Source organism: Triticum aestivum, chromosome 7D (assembly GCF_018294505.1).
Source record: "Triticum aestivum cultivar Chinese Spring chromosome 7D, IWGSC CS RefSeq v2.1, whole genome shotgun sequence".
NCBI classification, from domain to species: domain Eukaryota; kingdom Viridiplantae; phylum Streptophyta; class Magnoliopsida; order Poales; family Poaceae; genus Triticum; species Triticum aestivum.
In genome coordinates, this window is record NC_057814.1 from 23,895,973 (window position 1) to 23,903,465 (window position 7,493).

Consider the following 7,493-nt stretch of genomic DNA (forward strand, 5'->3'; position numbering starts at 1 on the left):
AAATAAAATAAATAAAGCAACAAAGGAAAAAAAGTGCCATCTACTAGGCCACCACGGCCTGAATACGACTAGAAACCCAACCATGGGCCAGGATTCAGGCCCGCAGGTGGCCAGTAGGCCCACAGGCACACAGTGTACGGTTAAGCCAGAAAGCCTGCAATTGAGAGGAGCTCGAGAGGGTGGGCGCAGCAGCGCTTATAAACCACTCTCGAGCTCTCTCAACTAGCGAGGTGGGACTAAACTTTGGCCGCGATGCGGGCAGCACATGTCCTTTGGTCCCGGTTGGTGGCACCAACCGGGGCTAAAGGACTAACCTTTAGTCCCGGTTGGTGCCACCAACCGGTACTAATGGGCATCGCACCCTTTAGTCCCGGTTCGTGGCACCAACCGGGACTAAAGGGCCCAGGTGAACCGGGACTAATGCCTTAGCCGCACGAACTGGGACCAATGCTCACATTAGTCCCGGTTCGTGACTGAACCGGGACTAATGTGAATATTGCCCTGTGACGAAAGCCCTGTTTTGTACTAGTGCTAGCTTCCTTGTCAGGCCGTCATTCGTCTCCACGAGTATCGTTATTTCCTCCTCATATCCGTCGCGTGTAGACTTGAGTTCCTCTTCTAGCTCAGTGATCCTTGTCATGGAACATTTCACCCTACCAGATCATTTCACTGATGCAGATGTGCAGAAAGTCAAGGACGCAGCTCTTAAGAAGATGGCAATTGCATTCAACACCCACAAGAAAACTGTATGGGCCAACTACGTCGAAGGAGGAAAGAAGACTACAGAATTCAAGGGAACACTGGAGAAGCAAAGAGAACACTGGCCCGCTTTCGTGAAATTCAAGGAATCAAAATTATCTAAGGAACGATCGAGAAAAAACAAGGCCAATGCCGCAAAAAAGAATCAGTTCCATAGGCCGGGGTCAGGTGGCTACGTGGTGGCAATGCCTAAGTGGGGTAAGTCTGAGAAAGAGATGCTGGATGCAGATGTCACTCCAGTTAATTGGAGCTGGCCCCTAGGTGCAGAACTTGGTTTTATGCACATGGGGGGCGTTGGACCCGAAGACAGGCCTGGTTTCGAAGAAGGCAAGTCTAAAAGGAGCCGAAGATAAGTTACTTGAAGCAATAGAAGATTCTCGAAAGGGGGTGTTCACGCCCAACAGAGAGAACAACGAGCTTACGCGCGCCCTGGGAAATCCTGAACACCCGGGAAGAACACGAGGCAAGGGCGTTGTTCCGTGGTATGAGGGCTTTTCGGAATGGAACGCCGACTACAGAAGCCGTGCAAGAAGGAAGATGGAGGAGGAGAAGAAGAGGAAGCTGGAGGAGGAGCAGAGGAAGCAGGAAGCAGAACGCCTTCAAGGCCTAGAATCACCGCACATGGACTTGGCACTCAAATTCCAGCGGCAGCAGCAGCAGATCGACTCACTTAGCCAGGAAAGGGGGTCTCAGCAGCGGCATCAGCTAGCCGATGATCCAGCATTGGATAGCACCGTCCCATCCATGCCGAGAAGCAGCGTTGGTTCCGCCCCGGGCGACGCACTGCTGGATAGATACCCTGTGGATGACATCATGGAGAGCACTAACTGTGAGCTACACTTCAAAATGAAGAGCATATCCATGAAGGTGGCAGACGCCGTTGCTTATACAAATCCCCCCGAAGCAACCTTCCATTGCAACCCGATTCCAGCCGGCTATGCTCGTGTCGTGGTTGATGAGGTGGTGGACCAATATTCGGGGCTAGAGCTTGACATTCCTGGAGGTGACGAGGAGCACACACTGGGAGAGACCATACATCGTATCATCCTATGGAGAAAGGATTGCATCACCTTTCGAAGGCCACCGACACCTCCTCCTGCTTCAAGTCCGGCACAGCAGCAGGCCACTCCTCCTCCTCCAAGTCCGGCACAGCAGCAGGCCACTCCTCCTGCTTCAAGTCCAGCACAGCGTGAGGCCACTCCTCCCGCTTCAAGTCCGACACCGCGTGAGGCCACTCCTCCTGCTTCAAGTCCGGCACAGCATCAGGCCACTCCTCCTGCTCCAACTAACCCACGTCAGCCGCCTCCTTCGCCTCAGCAATCGGGGAAGAGAGCCGCCGCAGCTATGGTGTGTAGCGGTACGAGTCGAGGTAGTACAGGAGGTACAGGCGGAGGCAAGCGATATAAATATGGTCCAAGCCTCGCTCCTCTTCCTCAGAGGCCTTGCGACATGACCAAGGAGCAAAACACATCCATAGTAAAGGCCCAAGTGGACGCCCATTTTGGAACGAAAGCGGCACCGCCACCAAGGGAGAAAGTGCCTGAGGAAAAGATTGACCACTTTATTCATATGGGTAGACCACCAGCTCCCAAGCCTGTTGACTCGGACTATGAGCGCCAAATCAGGAAGGCACATCGAGCACGAGTACAGAAGGAGTCGAGCTCGAGCTCGAGCCAAGCAGCTGGCAAAAAATGCGGGAAAACTGTTCCCCAACTGGGAGAACAGGCGGCGCAATCGACACCCCCCCCCCGCTTGTTGTGCCAACAACACATAAGAGTACCGGTGCCCTATATATATGTCGGCAAAACCGTTCCCCAGCTGGGCAATCTGGTAATAACCGAGGAGCATATAATGCAGGCTGAAATGCTCGGTATGACTGTTGGACAACTCCTCGAGATCGAGCCTATGTCTCCGCTTAGAGAGGAGGAAATAAAACAGAAATATGTCCGCGGCGAACCTTTGGTCGAGCCTTAGGAGGTCAAGAACCTCCCAGCGAGAATATATGAATTGCATCAATGGTACATGGAAATTTGCAAGACCCACAATCTAGAGTCCCTCATGGTGAAAGTCAAGGAAGAGGATTACTTCCATAAGCTAGCTTTGTCTATTGAGTATACAGAACTGTTTCAGTTATTCAATTATGACGCACTCGACAAATCTATCGTCAGTTACTATTGTCTGTAAGTGATTTCTTTCTGTAATTTAAGTCTCAAGCTAGCTGTAGTGCTCTCGTTGATCATTACCTGTAATTATCCTCACTATATTCTTTTCTATGGTATTATGCAGGATGAAGATGTCCGAAATGAGAAAAGCTGAACGCCATGGCATTGGGTTCATTGACCCAAATACCATTAATGAAGAGACATGGTCATATGAATATTATAAACAAGAAGTAGAGAATAACATGCTAGAGTTCTTGAAGCACCTCAATACCAATGCAGATATACTACTTCCTTACAACTTCTAGTGAGTCACACTGTCTTGTACTACAAATTCTGTTTTTGTTACTAGCTAGATGTTAATAAGTGTATAGGGTTTAGGGTTAGTTGATGAGTGTTATGCACATGCCCGCTTAATTTATACATGCAAACGTGCGCATGCAGGTTCCACTGGATCTTGGTAGACATTAAAGCTAAAGAAGGAAAAGTTGAAGTACTGGACTCACTGCTTAAAAAACCTAAAGAGTACTCAATCGTGAAGGGTATAGTCAACATGTAATTTCAATCATTATATATATATATATCCTGATATCAACTAATTAATAACTCCTTTATTCATTTTCTTTGCTGGCGGGCCGGCAGGGCTTGGCAAAAGTTCATCAAAGACGTTCCAGGCCCGTTCAAAGAAAATCTGTATTGGTATCGACCCACGGTAATTAATTAAGTAGTACTAGGTAGCTAGCTACCATGCAATCTCTTTAATTCTAGTTTCAATACCATTAATTATCATGCTTGATTAATTATTATCTGATTGAACTATATTCTCGTACAGGCCATGAAGCAGGAGCCGGGGAATGATTTATGTGCATACTACGTTTGCGAGAATATTCGCATGATGATGTCCGAAAGGAGCACATCTGATAGACAGCTATGGGTACGTTTGCCAGAACACTATACACAATTTTTACATCATTATCGATATCTAGTCACACAACTAATACATGCATATTGATCTCCTTCTTAACAGTTCAATGAGGTGCGGCAGAAGCTCCTACCAATGGATCGCGTACGAGCAATTGCAGAGGAAATAGCAGGATTTTTGCTCGACCAGGTGATAGATCCTAGAGGAGAATTCCATTACCCGCTACCGCAGTAATGCCTCCATGTAGGAGAAATTGTATATACCAAATTGTACATATATATATACGTACATGTGTATGTGTGAATATGGTGGTGCGAGACATTCGATGATATATATATATATGATCGGTTCTACGAGAAATTCTATTTATGCATAACGTGTACAATATGTAGTATCATAAAATACCAGCAAACGAAAAAGAAATAAATGGAAAACACAAAATTAAAGGAAAAAGAAACCCTGAACCCAAAACCCCCTAACCTTTTAGTACCGGTTGATGTTACCAACCGGTACTAAAGGTCTCCCCGCCCCCGGCGCCGGCTCGTGCCACGTGGTGGACCTTTAGCGGCGGTTCGTGCATAACCGGTACTAAAGGGGGGGACCTTTATGTTGGGGAACGTAGCAGAAATTCAAAATTTTCTACGCATCACCAAGATCAATCTATGGAGTAATCTAGCAACGAGGGGAAGGGGAGTGCATCTGCATACCCTTGTAGATCGCGATGCGGAAGCGTTGCAAGAACGCGGATGAGGGAGTCGTACTCGTAGCAATTCAGATCGCGGTTGATTCCCATCTAAGCGCCGAACCACGGCGCCTCCGCGTTCAACACACGTGCAGCCCGGTGGCGTCTCCCACGCCTTGATCCAGCAAGGAGAGAGGGAGAGGTTGGGGAAGACTCCATCCAGCAGCAGCACGACGGCGTGGTGGTGATGGAGGAGCGTGGCAATCCCGCAGGGCTTCGCCAAGCACCGCGGGAGAGGAGGAGGAGGGAGAGGGGTAGGGCTGCGCCGAAAGAGAGACGTTCTCATATGTCTTGGACAACCCAAACCTCAACTATATATAGGGGGGGAGGGGGCTGCGCCCCCTCTAGGGTTCCCACCCCAAGAGGAGGCGGCCAGCCCTAGATCCCATCCAAGGGGGGCGGCCAAGGGGAGGAGAGGGGGGTCGCCACTAGGGTGGGCCTTAAGGCCCATCTGGACCTAGGGTTTGCACCCTCCCACTCTCCCATGCGCCTTGGGCCTTGGTGGGGGGGCGCACCAGCCCACCTGGGGCTGGTCCCCTCCCACACTTGGCCCACGCAGCCTTCTGGGGCTGGTGGCCCCACTTGGTGGACCCCTGGGACCCTCCCGGTGGTCCCGGTACATTACCGATATCACCCGAAACTTTTCCGGTGACCAAAACAGGACTTCCCATATATAAATCTTTACCTCCGGACCATTCCGGAACTCCTCATGACGTCCGGGATCTCATCCGGGACTCCAAACAACATTCGGTAACCACTTACATACTTTCCCTATAACCCTAGCGTCATCGAACCTTAAGTGTGTAGACCCTACGGGTTCGGGAACCATGCAGACATGACCGAGACGTTCTCCGGTCAATAACCAACAGCGGGATCTGGATACCCATGTTGGCTCCCACATGTTCCACGATGATCTCATCGGATGAACCACGATGTCGGGGATTCAATCAATCCCGTATGCAATTCCCTTTGTCTACCGGTATGTTACTTGCCCGAGATTCGATCGTCGGTATCCCTATACCTTGTTCAATCTCGTTACCGGCAAGTATCTTTACTCGTTCCGTAACTCACATCATCCCGTGATCAACTCCTTGGTCACATTGTGCACATTATGATGATGTCCTACCGAGTGGGCCCAGAGATACCTCTCCGTTTACACGGAGTGACAAATCCCAGTCTCGATTCGTGCCAACCCAACAGACACTTTCGGAGATACCCGTAGTGCACCTTTATAGCCACCCAGTTACGTTGTGACGTTTGGCACACCCAAAGCATTCCTACGGTATCCGGGAGTTGCACAATCTCATGGTCTAAGGAAATGATACTTGACATTAGAAAAGCTATGAGCAAACGAACTACACGATCTTGTGCTAGGCTTAGGATTGGGTCTTGTCCATCACATCATTCTCCTAATGATGTGATCCCGTTATCAACGACATCCAATGTCCATGGTCAGGAAACCGTAACCATCTATTGATCAACGAGCTAGTCAACTAGAGGCTTACTAGGGATATGGTGTTGTCTATGTATCCACACATGTATCTGAGTTTCCTATCAATACAATTCTAGCATGGATAATAAACGATTATCATGAACAAGGAAATATAATAATAACCTATTTATTATTGCCTCTAGGGCATATTTCCAACAGTCTCCCACTTGCACTAGAGTCAATAATCTAGTCCACATCACCATGTGATTAACACTCATAGGTCACATCACCATGTGACCAACATCCAAAGAGTTTACTAGAGTCACCAATCTAGTTCACATCACTATGTGATTAACACTCAATGAGTTCTGGTTTGATCATGTTATGCTTGTGAGAGAGGTTATTAGTCGACGGGTCTGAACCTTTCAGATCCGTGTGTGCTTTACGAATATCTATGTCATCTTGTGGATGCTACCACGAGCTATTTGGAGCCATTTCAAATAACTGCTCTACTATACGAATCCGATTTACTACTCAGAGTTATCCGGATTAGTGTCAAAGTTCGCATCGACGTAACCCATTACAACGAACTCCTTTTCACCTCCATAATCGAGAAAATTCCTTAGTCCACTAGATACTAAGGATAAGTTCGACCGCTGTCATGTGATCCATTCTCGGATCACTATTGTACCCCTTGACCAACTCATGGCAAGGCACACTTCATGTGCGGTACACAGCATAGCATACTGTAGAGCCTACGTCTGAAGCATAGGGGACGACCTTCGTCCTTTCTCTCTCTTCTGTTGTGGTCAGGTCTTGAGTCTTACTCAATACTCACACCTTGTAACACAACCAAGAACTCCTTCTTTGCTGATCTATTTTGAACTCTTTCAAAGTCATGTCAAGGTGTGCGTTCTTTGAAAGTATCATCGGGCGTCTTGATCTATCTCTATAGATCTTGATGCCCAATATGTAAGCAGCTTTATCCTGGTCTTCCTAGGAAAAACTCCTTTCAAACAACCCTTTATGCTTTCCAGAAATTTTACATCATTTCAGATCAACAATATGTCATTCACATATACTTATCAGAAATGTTGTAGCGCTCCCACTCAATTTATTGTAAATACAAGTTTCTAACAAACTTTGTATAAACCCAAAATCTTTGATCACTCCATCAAAGCGTATATTCTGACTCCGAGATGCTTGCTCTAATCCATGGAAGGATCGCTGGAGCTGGCATACCTTTTAGCATCCTTAGGATCGACAAAACCTTTCTGATTGTATCACATACAACCTTTCCTTATGAAAACTGGTAAGGAAACTTGTTTTGACATCCATCTGCCAGATTTCATAAATGCAGCTAATGCTAACATGATTCCGACGGACTTAAGCATCGCTACGGATGAGAAATTCTCATCGTAGTCAACTCCTTGAACTTGTGGAAATACTCTTTGCCACAAGTCGAGCTTCATAGACGGT